Genomic DNA, 27233 nt, shown 5'->3' on the forward strand with positions numbered 1-27233 from the left:
AGGCAGCACACGGGAGGCAGGACGGCCAGGTCGGCGGCTAGGAGCAGGTCCTCACGAGCAGGCTGGGGTCTGGGGCTAAGCCCCCGTCCGCTGGCTGTTCTGGCCTCAGGAGCCAGGAAAGAAGCTCTCCCAGTTTTAATTCACGGTCAGGAAAAGGCAGAAAATACCTTCTCTAGGATGAGTGAGGACATGAAACAAGTGATTGTATTTTAGAAGTGTTTTGTACACCATAAAAGCACTGTGCCCGTAAAAGTTTATGTTTTCTCCTCCTCGGATGAGCATTCTGAGGCCCTCCTCCAGTCACAACCCACATTTTCTAAAAAAATAAAAAATATTTTCTTGGAAACTTTCACTTAGCAGAGGGCTGTGTGTGCGTAAAGCAGGGCCTTAACAAATCCTTATGAAGTGAATAAGTAAGTACTGTTAACCTCTGGCCCCAGCCCTATTCAGCCCCAGTTCCTGAGGGTCCGTTGCTGTGGTGGCTGCAAGCAGAAAAGAGAGGGAGAAAATAAAACCCACCCGCCTGGGATATGAGGTCTTTGTGCCGAAACAAGGACACAGATCCCACACACTCACCTCTGGCCTCCCTGAAACTCACACCGAAACCAAAACACTAGCCGGGAGGACAGCGGTGACTGAAGGCAGGTTCCAGGAGCCAGCTTTACAAGGGGGTCAATCAGGAGAGACGACAGGGAGCTTTCAGAACGGCAGGGTTGCTCACCACTGGCAAAAAACACCCTCAGCATCATCAAAAAGCCCTTTTGGCGGGGGGAGGGGAGGGGGGGCGCCTGGGTGGCTTAGTCTGTTGAGCGCCCGATTCTTGATTTGGGCTCAGGTCACGATCTCATGATTGTGACAGCACTCAGCCCAGAGCCTGCCTGGGATTCTCTCTCTCCCTCTCTCTTTCTGCCCCTCCCTGGCCTCCTCTCTTAAAAAAAAAAAAAAGGCCCTTTAGGAGATGAGACCAATGACTAGGTGCCTTAGAACATGCTGGCATCAGCCTGTCAAGCTTATTAACAGGGACCAACAGAGAAAGGAGGTCCTTGCACAGCTAGAATTGGGCAGGAAAAAAAGGTAAGTTGAGAGCGAGAAACCCAAGATCAAAGGCATGGGTTTCGATTTCCACCGTGAGTGGTCCTGAGTGTTCCAAGGGCCTGTGCTTTAGGAAAGTAGGAGCACTCTAGAAAAAGGGCCAAATTCTCAGTCTTCACATACAGAGCATCATGCTCAAGACAACATTCAGAAGACTGACCATTTTTTATTGATCTTATTTTTTTTTTTTTTTTTTTTTTTTTTAATTTTTTTTCCAACGTTTTTTATTTATTTTTGGGACAGAGAGAGACAGAGCATGAACGGGGGAGGGGCAGAGAGAGAGGGAGACACAGAATCGGAAACAGGCTCCAGGCTCCGAGCCATCAGCCCAGAGCCTGACGCGGGGCTCGAACTCACGGACCGCGAGATCGTGACCTGGCTGAAGTCGGACGCTTAACCGACTGCGCCACCCAGGCGCCCCTTATTGATCTTATTTTTAAGTAATCTCCACACCCAACATGGGGCTTGAACACATGACCCTGAGACCAAGAGTTGTGTGTTCCACTGAGCAAGCCAGCCAAGCACCCGGGAAGACCAGTCATCTTATTTATTTATTTATTCATTCATGTTTAAAAAAAATTTTTTTTTTACATTTTATTTTTGATAGAGACCGAGCACAAGTGGGGGAGGGGCAGAGAGAGAGTCAGAGACACAGAATCCAAAGCAGGCTCCAGGCTCTGAGCTGTCAGCACAGAGCCCAACGTGGGGCTTGAACTCACAAACTGCGAGATCAGGACCTGAGCCGAAGTGGGAAGCTTACCTGACTGAGCCACCCAGGCGCCCCTCACTCATTCATTTTTAAATGTTTGCTTTTGAGAGAAAGACAGAGTGTGAGTGGGGGAGGGGCAGAAAGACAGACGGAGACACAGAATCTGAAGCAGGCTCCAGGCTCTGAACTGTCAGCACAGAGCCCAATGTGGGGCTCGAAATCATGAAAACGTGAGATCATGACCTGAGCCAAAACCAAGAGCTGGACGCTTAACTGACTGAGCCCCCCAGATGCCCTTTTAAGTTTACTTATTTATTTTGAGAGAGAGAGAACACGATCAGGGATCAGGGGAGGAGAAGAGAAAGAGAATCCCAAGCAGGCTCTGGGCCCTCAGTGCCAAGACAAATGCAGGGCTCAAACTCAGGAACCTGAGGCAAAACCAAGAATCAGATGCTTAACCCATGGAACCACCCAGGCGCTCCAGGAGACTGATCATTTTAAACCATGGTCTGTGTTTGGTACAGGATGCCTGAAACTTCTTTGCATTCATTTTATTCTGAACACTTGTTTCAGCAATGATTTTAGAACATTTCTAAGGGGGCTATTTTATTTATTTTTTATCAACTTTATTTTATTTATTTTTTTGGTGTTTATTTATTTTTTTGAGAGAGAGAGAGAGAGAGAGACCACGCACAAGCAGGAGAGGGGCAAAGAGAAGGGGAACGAAATCCAAAGCAGGCTCCAGGCTTTGAGCTGTCAGCACAGAGTGGGGCTCAAAACCATAAACCATGAGATCATGACCTGAGCCAATGTCAGACACTTAACTGACTGAACCACCCAGGTGACCCAAAGGGGGCTATTTTAGTTAACAAACCAGGAAAAACGCACAGAGCTGTTCAAAACACTAATTTAAAAAAGTGATTAGACAGTCTCACATTTTGGCCTTTTCCAGACATTCCTTACAGAATCAGGTATACAGAAATACAGAACTTTTAACAATGGACAACTATCACAAGACCCAACCTACAAGTTTCCTGTGGATTAAAAGAGGACACACACACACACACACACACGGACACACACGGACACACACACACACACACACACACACACACACACACACAAGCACGCCTGCACAAAGGCCTGAGCTGAGCCCAGTAGAAAACAATTTTTCTGGGAAACTTGGGAACAAGGTTTATTTCACCTCAGGCTGTCAGCCAGCATTTTTGTTGGACTCAAGTTCTTACAGATTTAAATAGTTCCTGTTCTCAATCGCTGGCTTCGGGCTAAATACTTAAGGGTTTTTATCTAGGTGCCCTACTTGATAAGGACTTAAGAAAACATACTAAAAAAAAAAAGTTTTAGTAAACTTTTTCATGACAGTAGCTGTCTTTTCCTCCCTGAGGAAATCTGGCTCTTATCTACAGGAATTTGCTGCCAAAGAAGGGACGCCTCTGTGAGCTTAGGGGGTCTGTACAGACATTAACAATCCTAAATGCCATATACCCTTGGTGGGACCCTTCTGATCCCTGAGCACCTTAGAGACGCCAATTTTGTAGACTCTGATGATAAGTTCTGCTGCCATTTTATAATTTAGAAATTAAGGGAGAAAAAAATTAAGTAGTTTGCCCAAAAGCATAAAGTTAAGTCTGTGTCAAGATCGAAGCATCAGACTAAAGACTGTCTGGGTGCACACCTCTTTTTATTTTTATTTTTTTAACATTTATTCATTTTTGAGAGACTGAGAGCACAAGCAGGGGTGGGGCAGAGAGAGAGGGAGACAGACAAAGAATTTGAAGCCGGCTCCAGGCTCTGAGCTGTCAGCACAGAGCCCGAGGCGGGGCTCGAACCCACGACCCTGTGAGATCATGACCTGAGCTGAAGCCAGATGCTTAACCGACTGAGCCACCTAGGCACCTCTGGATACACACCTCCTGACTCATACTTAAGAGGTAAGACGGGCTTGGTAAGAACATTTTCTGTATTTTTATTGTTATTTTTAAAAGGAGATATTGGTTTGTTGTTATTTTTTAATGCAAGTGTTCAGATGCTTCTGTGCAGTTCACCAGGTACACACGAGATCCATTTGAAATTAAGCGATTATTTATGCATTTATTGTTTGCTTCCGTTCGAGTGTAAGCTTCTTCCTGAGCAGGATTCATGCCTTACTTTTCCACCTGGCCATCTCTCCCTACACCTAGTGCACTGTGCCACCACACAGAGCCCGAGAGGGGCATGAAGTAATGAGATGCAAACGCGGCCGCCTTCGTTTTGCCGCAAGACAAGTCTTACCTAGACATTGAAAACCCGAGTCATCAATTTCAGATACATTTAATCAGGCTTCAGGTACCCAGCTTGACTGGCCCAAATCACACTACTGCTCCCTTCTTCCCTTCTCATCTTCATCCCTGGTAAAGTCCCATGACCCAGCAGGGCAACGGAGGCTCTAAAAGCACACTGTATCTAGAAGCTTAAAGAAGGGTCGAAGACAATTGTAATGAAAAACAAACTTCATATTAAAAAAAGGAAAATGAGTACATTCCAATCTTAAGTCATGATTCAGCGTGTCTCTGAACATCATGTAAGATTTGCATGGTCTTTCTCTTTCATAATATGGAGCTTATGTGTATAAGTTTATATGCATAATATGAAGCCTTAATATGTAGTTTCTGCACAGCATGAAGAACAGTGAGTCATGAATCCAAAAACCCCAGTTATACGGTCTGAGCTCTGTCAGTAATAATCTATGAATTACTCAGCGTCTCAACTTGTAGAAACCCCTTACCTCTTTTTTTTTTGCTTTTCTATTTGAAAAGATACATTCCTTTTGTCTTTCACTTCACAGGACTAGTGAAAAAATTAATACCTCAATCTACATTATGCTTCAAAACATGACATTTTTACACAGATTCTTATACTGGTAAAATGAGCATGATTGGTAGACTAGGCTTTTACAGCTGAGATGTTAGTACCCAGACGTAACCATCCAAGAATCCAATAGAAGTCCCGAATTGTTTTTTTAAATTCCCTTCTCTGTTGTTCTGTACCAGTGAAATCTGTTCACATGTACATGTATCATTCTTGCCAAACTGATAGGTCTATTTTTGAGATGCAGATTTTCCGGGAAAAGAAAAAATGGTGCAAAGAGGTTGTAGACAAATTAAGAATCTCAGGATACTGAAAAAAGGGCTGACAGTATCCATGGGGACAGGGATTCAAACCAGGTGGGCTAGAAAGGGGGAGGGGCAGAGCCTTGCACGACTCAGAGTCCCTGGGGCCGAAAGGAGCTTCAAGACATCCACGGGCTTGGAGGTTGGGCAGTCCAGTGTTTGCCCCTCAGCTCCGTCACTTGCTGCGTACTTAAACTTCTCTGAGGTTTCCTTCTGCATACTCTGCACGGTGATAATAAAACGCGAAGTCATATACACAGCACCACGTACCTGGGGAATGTTCTGTGAACGGCAGTGGCTTAAATACGAGCAGAAAGAAGCCGGGGCTTCCTAGAGCATTTATAATGCCAGGTGGTAACTGATGTCTACCCTTCTGCCTCCACCATGCCGTGTAAGCTCCTGGAGGGCCAGCATCCATGCACCAGGTCGGCTGCAAATTCAGGACACTCTGATTCCATAGGTCTGGGGTGACGCCCCGGCAAGCAGATTTGAAATGAGCTCAGGGGTTCTGATGATACAGGGCCGGGGTTTAGACACACTAACCAAATCCAATATGAAATCCCTGTCTGCTCGGGACTGAAGAAGCAAGATGGTACCCAACAAATGGGTTTACAGTCCCACGGTGGGGAGAGAAATCAGTCAATAACTAGGCTAAGTTTACCAGCTATGGAATTACGCAAAGCCCTGTTATACGCTGAGTGGAAGCCGCAGAAGCTTCCCCATGCCTGGGAAAAGACAAACACACCTAGAAAACCTCTCCCAAAAATCTTTCACCCCTTCCCTTACAGGCTCTCCCTCCAAACGGGTGAGGAGATTCACTATTAGCTTGACGTGCTTTGAAATGGGTACAAAGCCAAAGAACCCAATAAGTAAGAATTTTTAGCTGGAACCTGCCTGTCCCAGTAGGGACAGCCTGTCAGTTATTCTTTTCTGAGGTTTCCGAAGGCAGTTTTGTGGGTGTGTTCTCTCTCTTCCCAGGAGGCTCAGGCAATACAAGAGGTCCCCAGTGCAAACCAAAGCTATCCGGCAGAGGATTTGGGTTTCCTCATCCCCTGTGTCTGGACTGTATCCTCTCCGCCGGGAAGGTCACCAGCAAGATGCCACAATGGGCAGTGGAGGGACAATCGGGGAAGCCCGCGTGGCTGGAACGTGGGATGGGAGCACCCACGGCAGGGTCCGCTTCGGAAAGAAGAGGGGACCCAGGCTCTCACTGAGAGAAGAAGGAAGAAACCCACTCCGGCTGCAGGAAGGTCTGGCAGCCATGGGAAAGGAAGGGATGAGTTACCGCAGGGCTTGGACATTTCATCTGCAGCTGCGTGGGAAACACCGCTCCTTGAGGATTTGATGGCAGAGATTTACCAGATGAAATGAATGAGGCCTGAGGCCTGGGAGTAATGGTTTCCGTGGTCTGTGACCCCTGTGTGGACTCAGATCCCTTTGTGTCATGATGACTTAAGAATTTCCACACCTGCTAAGTCAGTATTACGTGGAACTCAAACCTGACTCAAATGCACCTTGAAGCCTTTGCTGACACCTGTTTTACTCTGTTGTCAGTAATGCTTCATAAAGCTCAAGTTTAATGACAGAAGTTTGGCAGAACTGATATATATAGTTCAAAATGATTAATTTATCTTTGATCGCAAGGACTATTCAGGCTACTAATGCATTATCCCTAAAGTAAAATTCTTAGCCAAATACACTAGGTTCCCTAAAGGGTCTGGCGGATTTCAGGTAAGGAGAGAGAGAGACTGAATTAAATACCTTAGATTTCTTCTGGTATTGAGCACTCTGGAAATATTCATGCAGTTTAGCCCTTAAATGAGGACTGAGAACAGATGAGAGACAGCAAATTACAGAATTTGACCCAAAGGCTTACCTGGGGTAAATCAAATGACGACTCATTTCCAACATGGAATTAAATCAATTCAATTAGCCAATGGGTATCCTATCTTTAGATCCAGAGCAAAACTGTTAATAGGGCTGTGCTCACTGAAAAAAGACACGACACTTTTTCTTCCTTCAAACCTTATATTGCTAATTCTATGCCTCCCGGATAATGTTTTTTAACTATGTTTTCTCGCAAAGAATTGCTTGTTGCTCTCCCTGGCCTCTGAGATCAGGTTTCAGATGAAGGGTAGTCAAAGAGTTAAGGATCCATTCCAAGACAGGAGTGGGATGTGGTTAATGACCCTGAGTAATACAGAGGAAAAGCATTTCAGAAGACACCAGGGCCCGCAGAAAGTCCTCTGGCCTACCCAGACCTGACGTAGGTAAACAGGCGCACAGCAGGAGACATTAAACCAGCTAGATACACGCAGCGAAACGATCCCACCTGAGGGAGAGTCTCTTTAAACTATTTTCAAGTTATAGCAAATTGCTAATATTTTAACATGGGAATCTACTGTATACAAAACCTTTGAAACTCCCAGCAAGGCTGGCTTGAAGCAATCTGTGATGTGTACTCTGTGTGCACCCTATAAACCAAAGGCAAAATTACTTGTGGATCCAGAAATGTCTTCCTCGACTCTGTCCCTAGCTGAAAGCTGGAAAGCTACTATGATTCCAGAGGGGTTCATGTGATTCTAAAAGAATGGCCGATTTAGCTATTCTAAACTCACATCACCTCTTCTGTGTGTAAATACTCATACATTTTATTTCAAATAATTTTTTTAATCTTTATTTATTTTTGAGAGGGGCGGGGGGAGAGGGACAGAACAGGAGCTGGGAGGAAGAGGGAGAGAGGGAGACACAGAATCTGAGGCAGGCTCCAGGTTCCGAGCTGTCAGCACAGAGCCCGACGCGGGGCTCGAACTCATGAACCGTGAGTTCATGACCTGAGTTGAAGTCAGACGCTTAACCGACTGAGCCACTCAGGCGCCCCAATACTCATAAAACTTCAAAGCATAAAGACAACTGGGCTCACCCAAATTTGATGATATGCAAAGGACCAATTACACCTAGCATTAGAAGCAAGGAAGAAGTTGCTATGACACCAGCCGGCTAATACTGTGGCTATGAAGCCCACCTCATTCTTTCCCCACCCCCAACCTTCCAGCCAACAAGTGAGATTAAGCATCGTGCCTCTAAGTACTGGGTGGTTTGAAAAATAATTCATAGAAACTATTCTCAAGGCATAGATAAGACACCCTCCCACCCCCACCAAGCCCCCAAATTCAAAAGTACTCTAAGTCTCTCCTACTCCTTTGAGACAAGTATTGATTCTAAAGAAAGAACTGAGGAGTCAGCTCTGCAAGGGAACTTTTAATGGACAAGGTAAGTGTTTCTTTATAAACTTGCACTTAGTTACGGCCATTTTTTCTCCCAAGGGTGCTGTGGATTTTTATCAACAGCTGCTGGACAGAGGTTCGGAAAAGGTGAAATCGCGTTTAAAAAGGCTCTAAGTCACAGGGAGAAAAGTTTGGCCATTAATTCCCTACTTCTTTTCTGCAACAAATTCACTCTCTGTTTCCAGGTGACACATTAAGTTTGTTCAAAGTACTAGAAGCAGCAGAAAGTACTTGGGATAATAGGCTGGAGCCAATTTTGCCTCAAGACAGACAAGAGCTGGGAGGAACCAGAAGAAAAAGTCTGCCTCCCACCCAGGGTGCACAAGCTTTCCTACAGAACCAAAGCAGCTCTTCCTGGAGGACAGATCTGGGTGTTGCGGTTGAAGACTTTTTTTTTTTTTTTTAAACTGAGCAAGCTTGGGGCGCCTGGGTGGCTCATTCAGTTGAGCGCCCGACTTCGGCTCAGATTATGATCTCATAGTCTGTGGGTTTGAGCCCCACATCAGGATCTGTGCGGACAGCTCAGAGCCTGGAGCCTGCTTCCGATTCTATGTCTCCCTCTTTCTCTGCTCCTCCCCTGCTTGTTCTCTCTCTCTCTCTCTCTCTCTCTCTCAAAAATAAATAAAAACATTGAAAAAAATATGTGGCCTGGAACTGAGAACACTCTGCCTTTCTCAAAGAATGCCACATATTTACAGCACAGGAGGTCTAGAAATGCCCATTTCATTCTTGGGAATGTTCTTTACCCAGAGGAAGCTGAGCTCCGGGAGTAATGTTAGTAGAAACAGGCTTGAGGATGAGGTCTTCTGTGCAGGGCGGATAAAAGCAGGAGGCAGGCGGAACAAACACATTTCTTTGATAACCGCCCACAGCCAGCTCAGCATCCGGAGGGTGGTTCCATAACCACCACTGACTGACAACAGCCAGGATTCACTTCTTCCTCCACTCTGCCCACACCCTCTTTCCGTAAGATATTCCACTATATAAATATGTGTTGTCATTTTGGCCAAAGTGATGTCTTTTTTTTTTTTTTTAACATTTATTTATTATTGAGAGAGAGACACAGAGCATGAGCAGGGGAGGGGTAGAGAGATGGGGAGACACAGAATCCGAAGCAGGCTCCAGGCTCCGAGCTGACAGCACAGAGCCCGACGCGGGGCTCGAACTCATGAACTGTGAGATCATGATCCGAGCCGAAGTCGGACGCTCAACCGATTGAGCCACCCAGGCGCCCCAACAAAAGTGGTAAGTCTTAAGCGGGACCTACTCTGAGGGAAACCCGAGCAGGAAAGTAAAAAACTGGGGAACTTGGGTGGCTCAGTCAGTTAAGCCTCTAACTCCTGATTTAGGCTCAGGTCACAATCTTCCTATCATGAGATTGGGCCCTGTGTCCGGCTCTGTGCGGATAGTGCCAAGACTGCTTGGGATTCCGTCTCCCTCTATCTCTTAAAAATCAATAATAAACATTAAGAAAAATAAAACATCTGCTAACAAAAAAAAAAAGGAAAGTAGAAAAGAGAACAAGCAGTTCTCAGTGCCTATAGGTACATGTCCAGAGCTGGCTTGTTTGGTTGAGGTTTCGACAGAGAACATAGGTACAGAACATCAGCCCATCTGCCCTAAGTTGGTGGTGGGAAAAATTCAGCCCAGGAAGCGATTTTGTTCTACCAGCCCATTTTGCTTGTGCCTCTCCCATGGCCAGATGGAAAAAGAATCACTACAAAGGTGACCCGGGGCTCCTCCTGCCAGGCTGGCTTCTGGCCCAGCGCAAAAGTAACTTCTCAGACTAAGCAGATAGACCCACAGAAGCAAGGGCTGACATCTTTGAGAAAATTAATAAGGAAATAAAATCCAAGATATGAGACACCTGCCATCCCATCTCTTCTTCCTGATACCTCCCCTCAACTGACTCCATTTGCCTTGTGAAGACAGTAGACACGTTTGGTTTTTGAAAAATAAATGTTTAACAGCAAAGTCAACAAGTGATAGTTGTAGAATACAAACTGTTAAGCCACTGATAAAGAACCGGACAAAGTAAAATAACTTCGATGTGGGGGCGCCTGTGTGGCTCAGTCGGTTGAACGTCCGACTTCGGCACAGGTCATGATCTCACGGTTTGTGAGTTCGAGTCCTGCATCAGGCTCTGTGCTGTCAGTACAGAGCCTGGAGCCTGCTTCAGATTCTGTGTCTTCCTCTCTCTCTGCTCCTCCCCCACTCACGCTCAGTCTCTGTCTCTCAAAAAATGAATAAACGTTAAAAAAAAATTTTTTTTAAATAATAACCTTAATGTTAAAGATAGCTCAAACACATAACTATTAAATTATACTTTATTAGATTTAACAGATTCTTTGCAGGAATGGAAAAAAAAAATCAACCTAAATGACCCACCATTCACTTAGGAAACTATATTTGAAACATGAAACAAAAACTACTCTCTTAGAATATTACGACCTTGTAGGGTAGGAATTGCATTTTTAGATATGTGGTGGTGGCATTACTCTTCATCAAAATTTCCCACCCCTTCCTAAGGAGGAATTACACATCCCCACCTTGCTGAGTGCAAGTGTGGTCACATGATTTGCTCCTGGCAATGACCATGTATCACTTGCAGGAGAAAACATGAAAAACTGGTGTGAACCTTCCTTCACCTTGCTCTCTCTTCCTCCTGCTCTGAAGAGCGACAATGATGTAGACAGAGACCGTCCCATCAACAGACTGGGGTCAACACTGAGGACAGTTGCAGCTAACCCACAACGGACGTGGAACACGAATGAGAAATCAACACGAAAGCCACTCAGATTTGAGGTCATGCAGAATAATTACGGTCTTCATTGACTTTGAGTGCTACTTACATAGGGCTCTTCATAAAGCTTGGGTGGATGTCTGGATGACAGGAAGTATTCGGAAACTCAATGGTGAAATTTGGTAGGTGTCAGGTGAACATAAATCAAATATTTCTTTACAGGGTGTGGAGACAAGAAGCTTTAAGCGACAGCTACAGGAGCAGCCAACAAAGATTTTGTGAACTGCGATTAAAACCTGGGTTATGCAGTGTGATAGCAATTTGAGCAGCACTATCTAGTCTAACAATCAGCGCAAGATCTGCCATTTTAATCCAGCGGCTCCAGACAGGAGTAGACCGAATATCAACCAGCTCCTGACAAGTCACCAAAGTAACTGCCAAAATAGCTTCACTTTAGTCCCCGTGGATATAAATTTCTAATATGGTCATTCCAGGGAATGGATCAAAGATTGCCTAAACTTTAAACACACTCGGTGCTGGAAGAGCCTTGTCGGGCCAAGATGATCAACTGGGGCACAGAACTTGGGTTATCAGTTGGCACAGCCTTCAGAACTTGGCATCCCATGGACCCGAAGCAGGCTCATAATCTTTCCCTTGGATTTGGCAGTTCTTTCCTCCTTCTCGCTTTTATGACTCCCTTGGGATCCCCTCTACCCCTGTCTTCTGTCCTCAGACGTCAACCGCAAGATACAAAATTTCCTCCTGATGTCTCAGCCATACCTTATGGTGCCCTAACCGACATCCAGAATCTGGTATTGACTGGATCAATGCAAAGACCAAGCAGGGAACACAGCCACTAATCAAGCCTTTATCAAGAGGACTGGCCCGGTGGTAGGCACCATGAGAACATTTGGGAATCCTCAAGTTCAGGTCTTAAGCTCACAGGGGCAGTTTTTAATCTAGTTGAGGAGAAAAGAAAGAAAAAAGAAAGGAAACACACCCTTCTCAACTAGCCCAGTTTACAAATGAATACCCTGTGGGTAGCAAACCATCACTCAGAGGGCAGATGAGATCAGAGAGAGGGAGAGAACACAGGCAAGCCTTCCTCTCACCCAATGAAACACTCAAAGGAGGGAAAAAGACTAGCAAAAATGGAAGAATCTAGGATGTCAGGACTAAAACAGCGAAGAATATGATTCACCCTTAAGTTTTTGTGTGTTAAAAGTTGCAATTGAAAATGCAAAAAGACACTTCCTAGTTCTTAAGAAAAGGATACTAAAATTCACCTGAGGGAAAAATAAATGCTTGGAACTTAATTTTTTTTAATGTTTATTTATTTTTAGAGAGTGATAGAACATGAGTGGGGGAGGGTTAGAAAGGGGGGGGGGGGGGCAGGGAGGGAGACACAGAATACAAAGCAGTGCGGTCAGCACAGAGCCCGACATGGAGCTCAAACTCACGAACCATGAGATCATCACCCGAGCTGAAGTCAGACACTCAACCCATGGAGCCACCCAGGGGCCCCACGGTTGGAACTTTAAAAGTGGAGGTGGGGGAGGGGGGAAGCAGGGCAGAGGAGAATGAACTATCTGGATGTGATGCGTGGGCTAAACAGAAAAACAAAGGGTCCAAGCAAAGTACACGCTGAGGTTATATGGAAAGCATACCAAAAAATGATACGTGTACAATTTTATACTCTATAAAAACTGTGCTCATGTACAATTGGCATGACAACCCATAAATAATGCAAACGAGTAGAAGTTAAGGTGACATGGTTGTTGGTTGTGGGTTTTTTTTAATATAAAAGTTATTTATTTCATTAAAAGAGCATGCCCAGTGAATTCCACAAACCCCACAACTTACCCAGAACCCTCCAGTCTGCAGCTCCCCCACTATCCCAGGCGATACCACCTCCCCGGCCTCGCCCCTTAGGGAGGCACAGGGACGTGTATGTTACCGGGTGGTCACAGCGGCTACGGACGCTCCTGGCATTTCATGGACAAGGGCCAGGGACACGGATCACCCTACAACACATGGGACGGTCCCACACAACGCACGACTGTCTTACTCAGGACACCAGCAGAGTTGCTATAAATAAAATACCCCAAGGAATAAGACAAAGACCAGTCTTTCTAACACTTGCTACGTGAGATACACTATAATAAAATCCCAAACTTCAACCAAGGGCCTTTAACTTCCTATCATTATGATTTTAAAACAATGCTACCTTTTTCATTAAAAAAAAAAAAAAAAACAACACAAAAACCTGAGAATATAATCTCTCGTCAAAGAAGCAAATGGGCGACAGATTTTTACATCATTAGAAAACAAAATTACATTTCCTGAGAGAGATTATATTGCAGTGATGCTAGATATGATCCAAGAGCAAGCACTGAGGGTCTAACAATTATCCCCGTGTGCTAAACACACTATTGCACCCTTTCGGGATACCATTAGCCCGCAGCTGGTCCAGAACTACTGGGACTACTGGGCCTGTGACATGCGGGGGTCCAAGCCGGGACAATGGCTGGAAACCGGAGCTGACCGCACTGGTGGGCAATTTGCTTCTTGCCAAATGTGCTCCTCTGGGCCTCCCGGATGTGCCTGCAGTAGTAAAGACAGCGCCTTCTCTCTGGCCAAAAAGAAGAGAGGAGGAGGAAACAGAAATTCCTTCTCACCAAGGGTGTAGAAAGGAGATCCTGAATGTTCAATGAAAAGGCTTTCCTACTTTTATGATTTTCAGTCCTCGGGAGACTCCCGGGGAGAATCAACTTCCCAAAGGGCTGTTGACACTGCCATCTAGTGAGCACAGTCCTTTTTACACCAGAAAGTCGGAAAAATTTAAGAGCTCACGGACCCATGCTTTTTTAAGGTCAGGTACAGGAAGTAGAAATAGACTGTTCCTAAAAACATTTAAAGTATCACTTATTTTATGGGGCCCCCGGGTGGCTCAGTCAGTTAAGCCTCCGACTTTGGCTCAGGTCACGATCTCGCGGTTCATGAGCTCGAGCCCCACATGAGGCTCTCTGCTGTCAGCACAGAGCCCACTTTGGATCCTCTGTCCAACCCTTCCCACCCCTCCTCAACTCCCTTCCTCCCTCCTTCTCTCTCTCTCTCTCAAAAATAAATATGAAAAAACAAATAAAAATGAGCACAGAGGCATAGAGGCAAATTCCGTTTTCCCCATAAAGTATGCAGGCTCTGCTCTCTGCCCAGCAGTGGCTGTCCAGGTCCGCATGTCAACAGCACGGCCACCGTCCCCTGTGTGGGCGGCACCCGCACTCTTCCCAAGTAGTATGCTACGTATCTGCTCATCGGCTGTTAGGCACCCTGGAGCCCAGTCCGTTCCCAGCCTATTTACAAGACACAGAACATGCTGTCCCTACCTTCCTTCCTCACTCCCTCTTCTTGCTATTCCCCTCTGTCCCAAGATCCTCACCCACGGATTTCTACTTTTATGTTGCATGCCTTTTTACGTCCCCACGAAGTGTTTTCTACAACAAGACTGGGGAGGTACATAAATGAAGTCTGCTAGTGTTAGCGTTCTGGGTGCCACGCGCTGCTGGGTCCACAGGTCAGCAAAGGGAAGGGCAACTTCACAGGGCCTCCGGGGCTCCTGCCTTCTGGGACCCTTGGGGCTCCCTTCCCTCTTGTTCATTCATTAGCAGAACTGCTGACGGGCTAAGGCGGGGTTCACACTAAGTGCCATCATCCAAGACGCTGCTCGCTTATAACTGCAGTTCTCTTCACATTCCAGGGTGGCCTTGTAAGGTGTCTTCACCTTGGGATTTCAGGCTAAATTCCCAGTTTCTTCAACTGAAGGCACTGCCTTAATTCCCATCCCACAAATCGACCGTGTCTCACCGTGTTCGCACCTTGCCCCTTCCGTAAGTAAATGGTCTATGTATTCCAAATTACAGCGTTTATATGAAAGGGTTTTTGTTTTAGTTTTAAATGCAAAAGCTTGTTGGGAGGCAGAATAGAAACTGTTACAGCAATGTGCATGAAGATAATCCCCAATCCCAAAGGCTTCCCCTCCTCTCTCAAGAACCACATTGGAGGGACTGGCTAACTTATCACCGCCCAGGCCTATACCGTGCTTATCTCCAAGTCTGGCCTACGTGCTGCTGAACTGCATTCCAACGCTGTTGCCTCCACACTGATACCCCGTGAGCGTTCATCACTGGGACATCTCAGACTTGGTACTGAAATTCCCTTTCTTATTTCTAATAATTGGCTTGTAAAAAAAAACAAACAAACAAACCAAACCAACAACGACACAGACTGTAAAAATTACATTCTCCATCCTACACCCAAGAGTTACAACATCTGGCTGTGTATTTTCTCGAGAACTGCCCAAAGCACAACACAACGCCTGATATCCTGTTAGCAAAGCAGAGCGTAGGGGGGAGGGGGGTGGGGGGTGGGGGTGGGAGGTAGTGTAGGCAATATGTGTGTTTGTTATACAAATAAAGGCAGGTGTTATTTTCCAACATCGTAGTTTTCTATGGACAGGTGCACACCAAGTTAGATGGTAAAGATGATGGGGATAAATGAAAAATTACTGCGAAGATAAACTATCAAAAATGCCTCGGAAAGGGAATCTGAAGGTCAGAGAATCAGTATCCAAGGTTCTGAATTTGAGACTTGACTCCTATCTGATGAGATAGACACTCTCTTTCATTAAAAGCTGAAGGGAAGAACTTTTTTCGTGGCTTCTGTTTGCAATTCAGCCTCTGTGCAGGCTGAGGACAGAGGACACAACATCTCATGGCTTTTATTCCAATTTTAGTCATCTCCTGAAGCCCCCACCTCTTCCTCTCTATGTCCTAGATAGAATCTGGAAGGTAAGTCCAGACACCCAGTTTTACAAGTTGGAAACTAAGGCAGAGGGGGTGAGGAAGCCGGCCCAGGAAGCAGGACTTGGTTCAGTGACAACTGTCTTACTAAAAGATTCTCTAGTTTACCTGTTTTTACAGGTAGAAAGCTGTGGACTGGGCCCAGTGCTAGCAAATCAAACTCTGGGGACTGACAGCCAACATCTCCAAAGGCCAAAAAACCACCACACATGTCAGGCCAACCTTCCCTTCAGGTGTGGGGATGGAGACAGGGCTGGGGGACAGAGTGGCAGGTAACCTACTTATACCCAGGCCAGGGTAGCAAAGTAAGCGAACACATACGGGACACGGAAGATACCTCCTTTCAAAGGCAAAAGATCCAAAACAATTCAACGAAAAGAAAAAGAAAGAAAAACAAATGGGAGAACACCACGGTACTATTCTCCTGTAAGCAGACAGAGGAAATGAACACAGTTGTAAAAAGCAGTCTTATACATTGGTTTCTTTCCCTTTGCTCAGCCACATTTCCTAGAAAGGTGGAAAAGACGTCAAACGTGATTTCTACCTATGGGTCCAGAAGATGCAATCAAATGTCAAAGACACCCGGGTCACGGACGTGTAGCCAGGAGCGTGTTTTTCCCTAAACACAACTGAACTGCTCCCCCCCCACGCCCACCCCCCAGCTTTCTGTCCGGTCAGCGCTCTTGGGCCTTGGGTATCCAATTCCTCTCTTATCTGAAGGGATTCTTCAATAGCCCTTACACCCGGGAGCGCTGGGGCCTGCTGCCTCCAGCCACCTCTTGAACACAGTCAAGTGGGCATGAACACCACTAATACAGGAAACTGCACCGTGTCCAACCAGCAGCTACAGAAAACCAACAATGGGTAACGTCTCCGAAGAGGGAACTGCCTGGATTCCATTTCTGAAATTGGACAAATTTAGTTTTTAAATACCTCCTAGGGTCACCACTTCTTGATCATTCCACTCATGGGGACCATCTTTTCTCACCGCACATAACCTTTGCTTAAGGGCTCACCGTGGCTCCCTTTGGAAGCGTCTTAACTGTATATACGTCTCTACCATTCTACCTTATTAGGGTGATCCTGTAACTGCTTTTATAATCTAGAAACCGTCTTTGGATAATTATAAACACCTTAACTAATTCAAATCACGTTCATACTTTTGACCTAGTTATTTCTGTGAATTTATCCCAAGGAAATAAGGTTTTACTGTCATGGTGTCTAAAGTATCAAAGAATTAGACATAATTAACGTTTTTAACGTTAGGAAGATGGTTCACAAATTATAGCACATTAATGTGATTCAACATTATTTATTATTACTGTAGAGGCTTTGTCAAAGAGTTGGTAAACTGGGGCACCTTAAGTAAAAGGAGTATTCGAAATACGCCACATAAATAAAATGAAAACTAAAACACGTAAGATGAAAACATGTTTACATGAGAGACAAAATCTGTAAGTAATTTGAAAATATCTTGTTGGTTTTAACAAATAAATACAAAATACTTGCTAACCAGGAGTTTGAGGAAAATTAATTTTGCCCCGATTCCAAACTAAGATATGGACCTACTTCTCCTTTATTTAGAGTTAACCCCAGTGGAATTTATAAGCTTTCCTAAATTTTACGGGAGTCTACTAAAAGAAAACAAAGTACCACCAATGGGTTAAAAGACAAACCATGGTAGCAGCATCAATATCTACTCAATCTCTTTCAAATGGACTTGAGGGGCGCCTGGGTGGCTCAGTCGGTTGAGCGTCCGACTTCAGCTCAGGTCATGATCTCACGGTTCGTGAGTTCGAGCCCCATGTCAGGCTCCGTGCTGACGGCTCAGAGCCTGGAGCCTGCTTCAGATTCTGTGCCTCCCTGTCTCTCTGCCCCTCCCCTGTTCATGCTCTGTCTCTGTCTCTGTCAAAAATAAATAAAAACATTTAAAAAAGTTAAAAAAAATAAATAAATAAAAAGTAAAATGGACTTGAGATTGCAAGGATTCACAAACACACCCCTAAAATGCATAAGCCATAAACTTATCAAAGTACTTCCCAAATTAAAACACTGCAGTGGCATCATAACATCACCCTAATTATCATTTTAATAACATGGTGAATTTCCTCTGGTCAAGACCAAATGCTATATGTGTGGACAGTCCATTTTTTAAATTTTAATTCACTGTTGCGGCCAACTTTCTGAAGGGGTAGGAGTCAAGTTTTCTTCCCTTCGGGTGTTCAGAACATAAGCATTTTCAACCATCTTAAAAAGGCTCAGGTCACGAAAGGTAGCTGGGCAAGGACAGCGGGAGGCCAGCCGTGACCCAGAAAGCTAACAAGAAGCGTGAGTGTGTGCTCATGTGTTCTTTCCCATGGTTCCATCCAAGAAAACGCTGAACTGAAGCGAAGGGTATGAATGCATCCATTATCCCACTGAACATCTCAACACCAGTGCAGTTCACTCCCTTGGAGACAATCTGGGCCATCATCTGGGGTGGAGGCCCTTGAGTAACTAGGCGAGTTGGCTTCATCTAGGGAGCTTCTCAGGTGTGGTTCAACAGCCACACCCTAAAGACTGATAACCTTTTGTGAATTATTTATCATGTCTGTTTACCCCTTTGGCTTGAACCAAGACAGAGGACCCAGTCAGCCTGGGTGATGTCCTAGTCCTGAAGGAGACACTTGCAGACAGAGCCCACCTCATTCACGTCAACCGTCTTGATGGTGCCCTCATGCACACGCGCTCACGCTGACCTTCCTGATCTCTTGTGCTCGGAAACAATGACATTTTTCTACATGTAACATGGGTCCACAAAGGTATTTCTTTTACGTCTTGAAGAGAATACATACATATTAATAAAGAAAAATTGTTCTATGGTCACAAGATAACCATCAAATAAAGTCACTCATGTGACAATCCTGAAAGTTTATGCTCTCTCCTTCAAAGGTTCCATGGTAGTGAGTAAGTTACGAGCACACATACCCAGACACAAACACAGATTTCCAGAGGGAAAACAATGTGGCATACACACAAGCCGGAGAGGGTGGCAAGAATGTGAAAGAGGGTTTTCCTGGTGTTTTCTAGAGATCAGCCTCATTTCAACCCTACGCCCATTTCAGTGCTGCTTCTTGGCCTAAAGATCCCTGAAACCCCTACCGTGACATTCTGTTCCTGCCCTCTATGTTGGGAGAACAAGGGGAGCAAGAAGTTTATGGAGGTTCTTACAGCACTATTTTTCTAGAACTCTGCTTCTGGGCTTGGTGAAGACAATCAGGCTGGCCTCCTGGACGGGGGTGAGGCAGGTATGTGCAGCTGGCCTTGGAACTGGGTGGAAGCAGGAATCTGTACAAGAACCAACAAGCCCAGGAGAGAGGTACCCAATCGAGCCTGTGTTGAGTGCTTAGCCATCTGTCTTCACATGGATTATGAAATGCCAGATGTAACCCTCAGTGCCATTCCGAATGACCCAACAGCACGCAGAGGAATTAAGGAAGGCGAAAGAGGGTGTCATTCATTCATGAACGGCCAGTCCAAGAGCCAGTTTTAGAGGATGACCCAGGAAAACTCATAAAATTGGAATGTATGTGGTAGCCCCCAAGTGTTGCGTGGGCATAAAACGTTCCAAAACGAAAATAGGAGCGAACCACTGCATTTCACTAGTGTCTTCTGAAGTTTCTAAAACCACGCAAAAGCAGGTTGTAGGTAGTCCAAATCCACCAGAACATCAACACCGCGAGAGCAGGTGCTCGACATAACGTGTGCTGAGTTCAACGAACACACATTAAGCCCTAATTCTGGTTCTCCTTTCCAGCTGCTGTGGTCACATGAAAGCAATAACTTACTTTTGCCTCTGACATTTTTAGTTTTCAAACTTTTTAGACAACGTGTTTAAATCCATTCAAACATATTTCAATTAAACATTCCTCATATGAGATTCAGTATGACATATGTGGGGGGTGGGGGAAGCAGCAAGGTTCTTTTCCCCTCCCATTCTGGTCTTTTCAAGAGGAAAACACGCTCGTGCTAGTTTGATAAAATTGGCTGAGTGGTAAAAGCCAGAGCTGGAATCCAGCATCTGGCAAAGCTGATTTAACGAGCACCCACTTTACAGGAAGGGTGCGAGGACACAGGGCCACGTAGCACAGACAGGCCTGGTGCTGCCCCAAGTGTCATTTGGGGCATGGAGACAAGTTGATCTCCTTACCACTTCTCTCTCATCCTAGTCACTGCCTACCCCTTAATAAAATCACTCTCACCAGGAATTCACCCACTCACCAAACCGTTCTGGGCACAGCAGCTCTCTTGAGTAAGAGAGCTCATTTCCCCATATTTCAAAGCACTAAGGGAGAGGTGGCCACCAGCGAGACTCCTTTTCCACCCCTTCCTTTCCCCTGTCATTATGCTCACCATCACTAGACCGCACCAACCCATTCACTTCCTTGGTAAATCTGATCCCCCCCCTTTTTTTTTTTTTAACTCCAGAGTTTTCCTATGGCCTGGCATTCCCAGGTATGCATTATCTGGTCTCTCCCCCCACCTCCAGCTTTTGTTCCATTAATGGCCCATCTAGCACTTAATATCTTCGGCCAAGATGCTTGGTCTAAGCATGAATAAATCAAGGAGCTGCAGTTCGCTTGTACATCTGTTGATGACTTCCTGTATTTTGTGGGGAAGAGCACACTTCAGTGCCTCCCTTTCCTCAACTGGAAATCAGATATTAAGACGCCCTCCTATGACTGGTCTACGGAATCGCCATTAGGGAAGATCAAAAAGTGATCGGCAAATAGGAGTTAAGCCTTTAGTGACCTACTTTCCTATTAAAAAAAAAAAAATAGTAATATATACTTTTTTCCAAAACATATTAGGACACATACGTGTAACTGAGTATTTTCTAGTGAAATGTATTTTGGACTCTAGCACATGGATCCAACACACTTCTGCCCTAACACTCTGAAATTGCTCTCCCTGCTACTTGGGAGTTCAATTTCCCTAGATTGGCCATTCTCACTACTGCCTGTTGTTCAAGACCCAGGATCAAATGTCCCTCCTTCCATGCAGCCTTCCTTGATCACACTGGACAGAAAGCATCCCTCACGCCTCTCATCTCCTACGGCTCCCTGTGCCCCACTGGTCTTTGTTTCACTTGCCAAAGTGTCTCATGTCATGTTGGGCACAGACTGGGGCAGACACGCCACGATTACCACAGCAAGAACGGCCCTTTCTATACGTCGCTTCGTATTTATAAGAGAGAAAACTAGAAACAGACTGAACACCCAACATCAGGGGACAGCTTCGCAAGAACCACGGTGCATCAACACAATGGGGTATTATTTTCCTCATAAAGACGACCGCTAGATGACTTCTGCCCGTTTGTGGAAATGTTCAGATCGTACAATACTTTATAGAAAAAAAAATACACAAACAGAATATGAACCATGCCTCCAATTCTAAAAATGTCTGGATGCAACTTTACAAGGCAATTTGAAGTTAAATAAGTAAACTTGACAAGAAGTAGCGTTTTTAGCCTACATTCATAGTATTACATGACATCTTAAATTCTCCAGCATTAAGTATGTCGCCAAAAGAGCCTTACTACATTAGACATCATCAAATAGCACTCCCAATGCCTGGGAACCTCCTTCACTCTAATGTAACATTGTTGTTTTAGTCCCAATTCTTGAAAACAGGCTTAGAGAAGCTTTACTAGCTGTTCATACCTGGTGAAACACACCCTTTGTGAAACCAAGTCAAACCATCCAGAAAGCCTTACCCTCAAAGCTGACCTCTGTGACCCTGGATTTGTGAAAAGGAGTGGATTTAGTAAATAGGAATGAGAGGTCAAGTCAAGGAGCACCAACAAATCAAAGAAACAGGGATGAGAGCCACAAGAGGGTGGAGGGAAAGTGGTCTCTGTCATTCCACAAGTGCCCATTCTCTGGGCCCCCTCCCCCCGTCCCTGCATGGGGAAAGGAGCACAATCCAGTCTCCTTCCACCAACACGGGGATGTCTCAATGCACCGGGCTCAGGGCACCCAAATGTGCTCAAACAAGGAAATTCTGGGACACCTGGGTGGCTCCGTTGGCTGAGCATCCGGATCTTGGTTTTGACTCAGATCGTGATCTCGTGGTTTGTGGGTTTGAGCCCCACATTGGGTTCTGTGCTAATAGTATGGAGCCTGCTTCTTGGGCTTCCCTTTCCCCCCCTCTCTGTCCCTCCCCAGCTCGCACTGTCTCTGTCTCTCTCAAAATAAATAAACTGTGAATGAATGAATGAATGAATGAAAGAAAGAAAGAAAGAAAGAAAGAAAGAAAGAAAGAAGGAAGGAAGGAAGGAAATACTAGTGACAAGAGGTCTCCCACGTCAGAATGCCTCTGACTTCAGGAAAGCTCACTCCAGTGTTTTCTACTTATGCCAATCCCCACCCCCCCAAAATTTTAAGAGTCTGCACATGGCGCATATATTATAACCATCTTTCTCCCGCAATTTCTAGTCACTTCCTGAAGTGTGATTTAAGAGACAAGGTGGTAACAAAATAACTTCCCATCAGCAACAAAAGAGACCAGGACCTTACTGCTTCTTACCATCACAGCCTTTTCTTCAGTGGTTAGAATAACAGAATAACAAAACATCAGTTGTGAGCGGCCCTGTTACCCACTTCTAAGGCATGCACGTTAAATAGAGAACACTGACAGTTTTCTGTCACGTTGTCTAAGCCATCACTCACACGAAAGCCACATGGTTACTTTATACTCAAACCCAATAGCCAAATAGTGTCTTTTAGTGCTCAAGTTATCTGTGATTGCTGTGTTTATAATTTCCACCGTGTCTCTTTTTAGCCTAAGAAAGGAACTTTCAGACTACAGAAGCTGGATAGCTCCTTGAAGCCCCAAATCATCCATTCGTTACCCAGCAAAACCCTAATGCATCTTAAGCCCAACACCTATGACCCCAACTTTTCCTGAACTTGTAAAGCAGGTTTTTAATTACCTGCTGGAGGAAAATCCACCCTCCTCCTTTCTCAGGACTTCCTTCTTCCAAGGATGATCTCATCATGAGCCCAGTATAATCACAAGCTCACATCTTAGAGAGGTAGGAAGGGTAGATACAAGGGAGGTTCAAGTTAGGGCTTTTTATTTCTTCCAGCTAAGATCCCACTTGCACTATCTGCCAGGCTTGCTGAATCCAAACTCCACACACTGTTGCCGGGTGCGGGTGAAGTGGGAGCACCGGCACGAAAGGTCAAGGCAGCTTCCAGTGACTCACCCCCAAGGTCTATACACTGTGAAGTTTAGTGTTTAAGTGCTTATCTTTTCTGCTGTTAAATATACTCCACCAGCCCAAAGCCTCAAGCTTCTACTCACAGTAAAGCAAGAAAGCCTAAGAGAGAAGTTGTATTCAGCTTCAAGAAAAGGCATGATGGCACCATCTGGGAGCAATTTCCTCTCCTCCTATGTCGAATTTTATGTCCAGAAACCAAAGGTGTGACAATAGCTGAACCCCCAAAAAACTAACCTTAAAAGTCATTTTTTTCAGAATCATCTGAAATGTTTTCAAAATTTAAAGAGACTTTGAGGGGCACGTGGGTAGCCCAGTCTGATGAGCGTCGGACTTGGGCTCACGTCATGATCTCATACTTTGTGGGTTCGAGCCGCGCGTCGGGCTCTGTGCTGACAGCTCAGAGCCTGGAGCCTGCTTCGGATTCTGTGTCTCCCTCTCTCTCTCTGCCCCTCCCCTGCTCGTTCGCACGTGCTCGCTCTCTCTCTCTCTCGAAAATAAACAAACATTAAAAAAATTAAGAATGCTTTGAGCAAATGGCAACCCTGAAGGCATTCTCCTCTTTAGCGACATGAGGACAGTCACAGAATGCTGTGTGGGATGAGCAGTGACCTGAGACAATAGTCCAAGCCGTTCTCGGGTCTACTCACTATGTAATCCTGGATGAGTCACTTCATGTTTCAAGCACTGGGTTCTGTTTCTGAAATATTGGGAGGTTTCTAGTAAGAGCAAATGAGATGCTATTTGAAAACTATCCCCCACACTGCCTGGCACACAGTGCTGGTTCAATAAATGTTTACGAATGACTGACATCACTATTAATATTCCCCACGTCTCCAGGGAAGAGAGGGAATCAAGAACCAGAGAACATGTTTCGTGCTTTGAATGTTAGCTCTGTTACCCTAGGCACTAGAGCATCTATGAAGTGGTACCTGAAAGTCAAGATCCTATAGGAGAAAGCTTTTTGCGAAACTCAAAGGGCCAGTGACACGCTGCTCACCTCAACCATGACTTAATGAAAAAAAAAAAAAAAAAAAGAAAGAAAAATTAAGCATAAGAAGGTGGAATTTTTAAAAGAGAAAGTTTAGTCCACTTTTTATTTTAATTAATAGTAGGACACAGAAAAATTATCAATATGGTAGGTAAAATATTCCTGTTCTAGAATGAGGGAAAGGTAAAGACGATTAATGCAGCAACTATGAAGAGTAAAGAAATACCACATGTGAATGTGGCGTCTCTCTACACAACTAGGGCTACAGTTACAATCTTACGCTCCTAACCTTTCAACTGGATGCAAAACAAGGGCGCCTGGGTGGCTCGGTCGGTTATGCATCTGACTTCTGCTCAGGTCATGATCTCACAGTTTGTGAGTTCGAGCCCCATGTCGAGCTCTGTGCTGACAGCTCGAAGCCTGGAGCCTCTGCTTCCGATTCTATGTCTCCTTCTCTCTCTGCCCCTCCCCCGCTTGTGCTCTGTCTCTCTCTCTCTCTCTCTCTCTCAAAAATAAACATTACAAACTGTTTTTAATAAATAAATAAATAAATAAACAAACAAACTGGATGCAAGGCACATGAGCTATTCTTAGCAAAATGTTCTGGCTGAAGAATGTAATGATTAGTTATCAAAACTACTTGAAGCTCTTCAAGATATCTTATTGCTGCAAAGATTATCTGCACATTTAGAGATCAGAGTCAGCCAGGCATATTTTCAAAACATGACCACACTGGGCTTTTTTAACTGGCCAGCTGGGGTTTGTACCAAATCGCACCTAACCCCACTCCCAAATTCAAGGGTATCAGGGGTGAGAAGAACACGGAAATTTCTTACAAAAGGTCCAAGTCGGAAGGCAAAAGCCCTTGAAAAAGAATGCCCTTGAAAAAGAATGACCTTCTTAAATTCTGATATACAGCCACTCTTCTTCCATCTCTATTTCGAAAGAGGAACATACATACAAGAAACAGGTGGTAAGACCCAAGAATGAGCTTTGAACTAGAGCAAAATGCTCAGGCAGATCCTTATCGCTGGAGATGAATACACTTTGTAACTATTATAATCCCGCCAATCACCTGTGGAATGTGCTTTGACTTCATGCTTTGTTTTCACAGACACTGCTGGCCACAAGAGCTGGGATGTGGTCACAGAAATATGAAAAATTACAGAGGAAAACAGGAGTCACTCTGGAATCTCATCTAGGCGAGCTCTATTTTGAAAGAATTAAAAGCAGCCAAGAAAGTATACTGGCTCTCCAAGGAAAAGAGGCCCTCAAAGCTCGTGAGTAAAAGATATTTTACCAATGGCTTCTGACTATAAGATTTCATAAATAACATTATGAGGACATAACTAACTTATCAAAAGTCTTGTGCCACATAATGTGTATGCAAAAATAACTTACTATAGGACAATCAATCTGTACTTAGACATTGAGGAAAACACTCATTAATAAGAATACATTAAGTAGCATTTACTCTCTATAATTAACAGAAGGACCAAAACTTATTCATATTAACCTTAAAATATGGCATGGGCTAAAAGTGAGAGTCAAAAATCCTCGAGAGATTATTTGAGGAATGTTAGGAATGTTAGGACACTAACACCAGCCTTTCAACGTTGGAATGTTTTTCCACAAAAAAAGTTAACCTGTTCCATTTACAGGCAAAATCCCTACTTGCCTACAGGTCTCTGTGTGCAGTGATTTTAACGACCCACCATTAAATGATCTGGTCAAAATGATTTGACCCCGAAATGATTAACTGCCCAGCGGAGTCAAGATCAGGTTTCAGGCCTGCCACAACCACAACCGTGCTCACGAGGGAAGAGCTCATTTTAAAACAGATGAAAGAGGGGTGCCTGGGTGGCTCAGTCAGTTAAGGTCCGACTCAGGATCTACGATGGATGGTAAAGTCAGTGACAGGAAGCTTGAGGAGAAGCAAGGCCTTTGCACAGTCTCAAAGGAGCTGACCCCCAAGGTATTTATTACTTACAAAAAGACTAATTTACCAATTACAAGAGCAACTTTAGAATGGAGAAACCCAGGAGACACCTGAATCCAGTGGTCAAGATTATCATCACTACCAATAAGGAAAAGGGATATCAAGTAACCACTCACTGGAAAGGAAGCATCATCACTTGTGTGGTCTTCTTCCCCAAAATGCATAGCCTCACAAGCAAATATTAGAAAACATCAGAAAACCCCCAAATTTAGGAAATTTCGTTCAACAAAATAACTGACCGGGGGCTCTTGGGTGGCTCAGTCAGGCAAGCGTCTGACTTCGGCTCAGGTCATGATGTCACGGTTCGTGAGTTCGAGCCCTGTGTCGGGCTCTGTGGCTGACAGCTTTGAGACTGGAACCTCCTTTGGATTCTGTGTTTCCCTCTCTCCCTCTCTCTCTCTCTCTCTCTCTGCATCTCCTCTGCTTGGTCTCTGTTTCTCTCTCCTTCCAAAATAATCATTAAAATAATAATAATAAAAACAATAATAATGACCAGTACTGTTCAAAAATACCAAGACCATGAAAAACAGGGTAAGACTGGCGAACTGTAGAAATCTAAGGAGGTAGACCAACTAAATCCAATGTGGATCCTGGACTGAACCCTAGAAAAGAGACAGGATAGGAGTAGAAAACTGGGTGGGAAGCTGACAAAGCCTATAGGCATAGCTACAAGCAGGGTAACAACTTAGAAGTCCTGATTGTCATCATACATTCTAGTCATACATTCAAAGAAGCTGGCTGAAGGGCACATGTGAACTCTGTACTAACTTTGCAACTTTTCTCCAAGTCTAAATTATTTCAAAATAACACCTTTTTGAAAAACAGATGGAAAAGGAAAGCAACTGAGGTTACTCTTATTCCTCACTTCCATTTGACTTCCTTTGTCTAAAAAAATTTTTAATGTTTATTTTATTTTTGAGAGAGAGAGAGAGAGACAGAGCACAAGTAGGGGAGGGGCAGAGAGAGAGAGGGAGACACAGAACCCGAAGCAGGCTCCAGGCTCTGAGCTGTCAGCACAGAGCCCAACGTGGGGCTCGAACCCTCGAACCGCGAGATCACGACCTGAGCCGAGTCAGAGGCTGAACTGACTGGACCACCCAGGTGCCCCTATTTGACTTCTTT

General features: G+C 44.8%; 1 protein-coding gene and 1 long non-coding RNA gene across 4 annotated transcripts in view; one reads left to right on the plus strand and one right to left on the minus strand.

Moving 5' to 3' along the window:
- The window catches only part of KANK1 (KN motif and ankyrin repeat domains 1), a 211079-nt gene that overhangs the window by 98972 nt on the left and 84874 nt on the right, over positions 1-27233 (minus strand). The window lies entirely within an intron of this gene.
- LOC122204509 lies at positions 9172-17580 on the plus strand. 2 transcript variants are annotated; one of them, XR_006195703.1, is made up of 3 exons: positions 9172-9224; positions 14759-14888; positions 16359-17580. It is a non-coding gene; the product is annotated as an uncharacterized LOC122204509 (long non-coding RNA). The 2 variants fall into 2 exon arrangements; XR_006195702.1 differs by lacking the exon at positions 9172-9224 and adding an exon at positions 9463-9503.

This window comes from Panthera leo, chromosome D4, assembly GCF_018350215.1.
Source record: "Panthera leo isolate Ple1 chromosome D4, P.leo_Ple1_pat1.1, whole genome shotgun sequence".
NCBI classification, from domain to species: Eukaryota; Metazoa; Chordata; class Mammalia; order Carnivora; family Felidae; genus Panthera; species Panthera leo.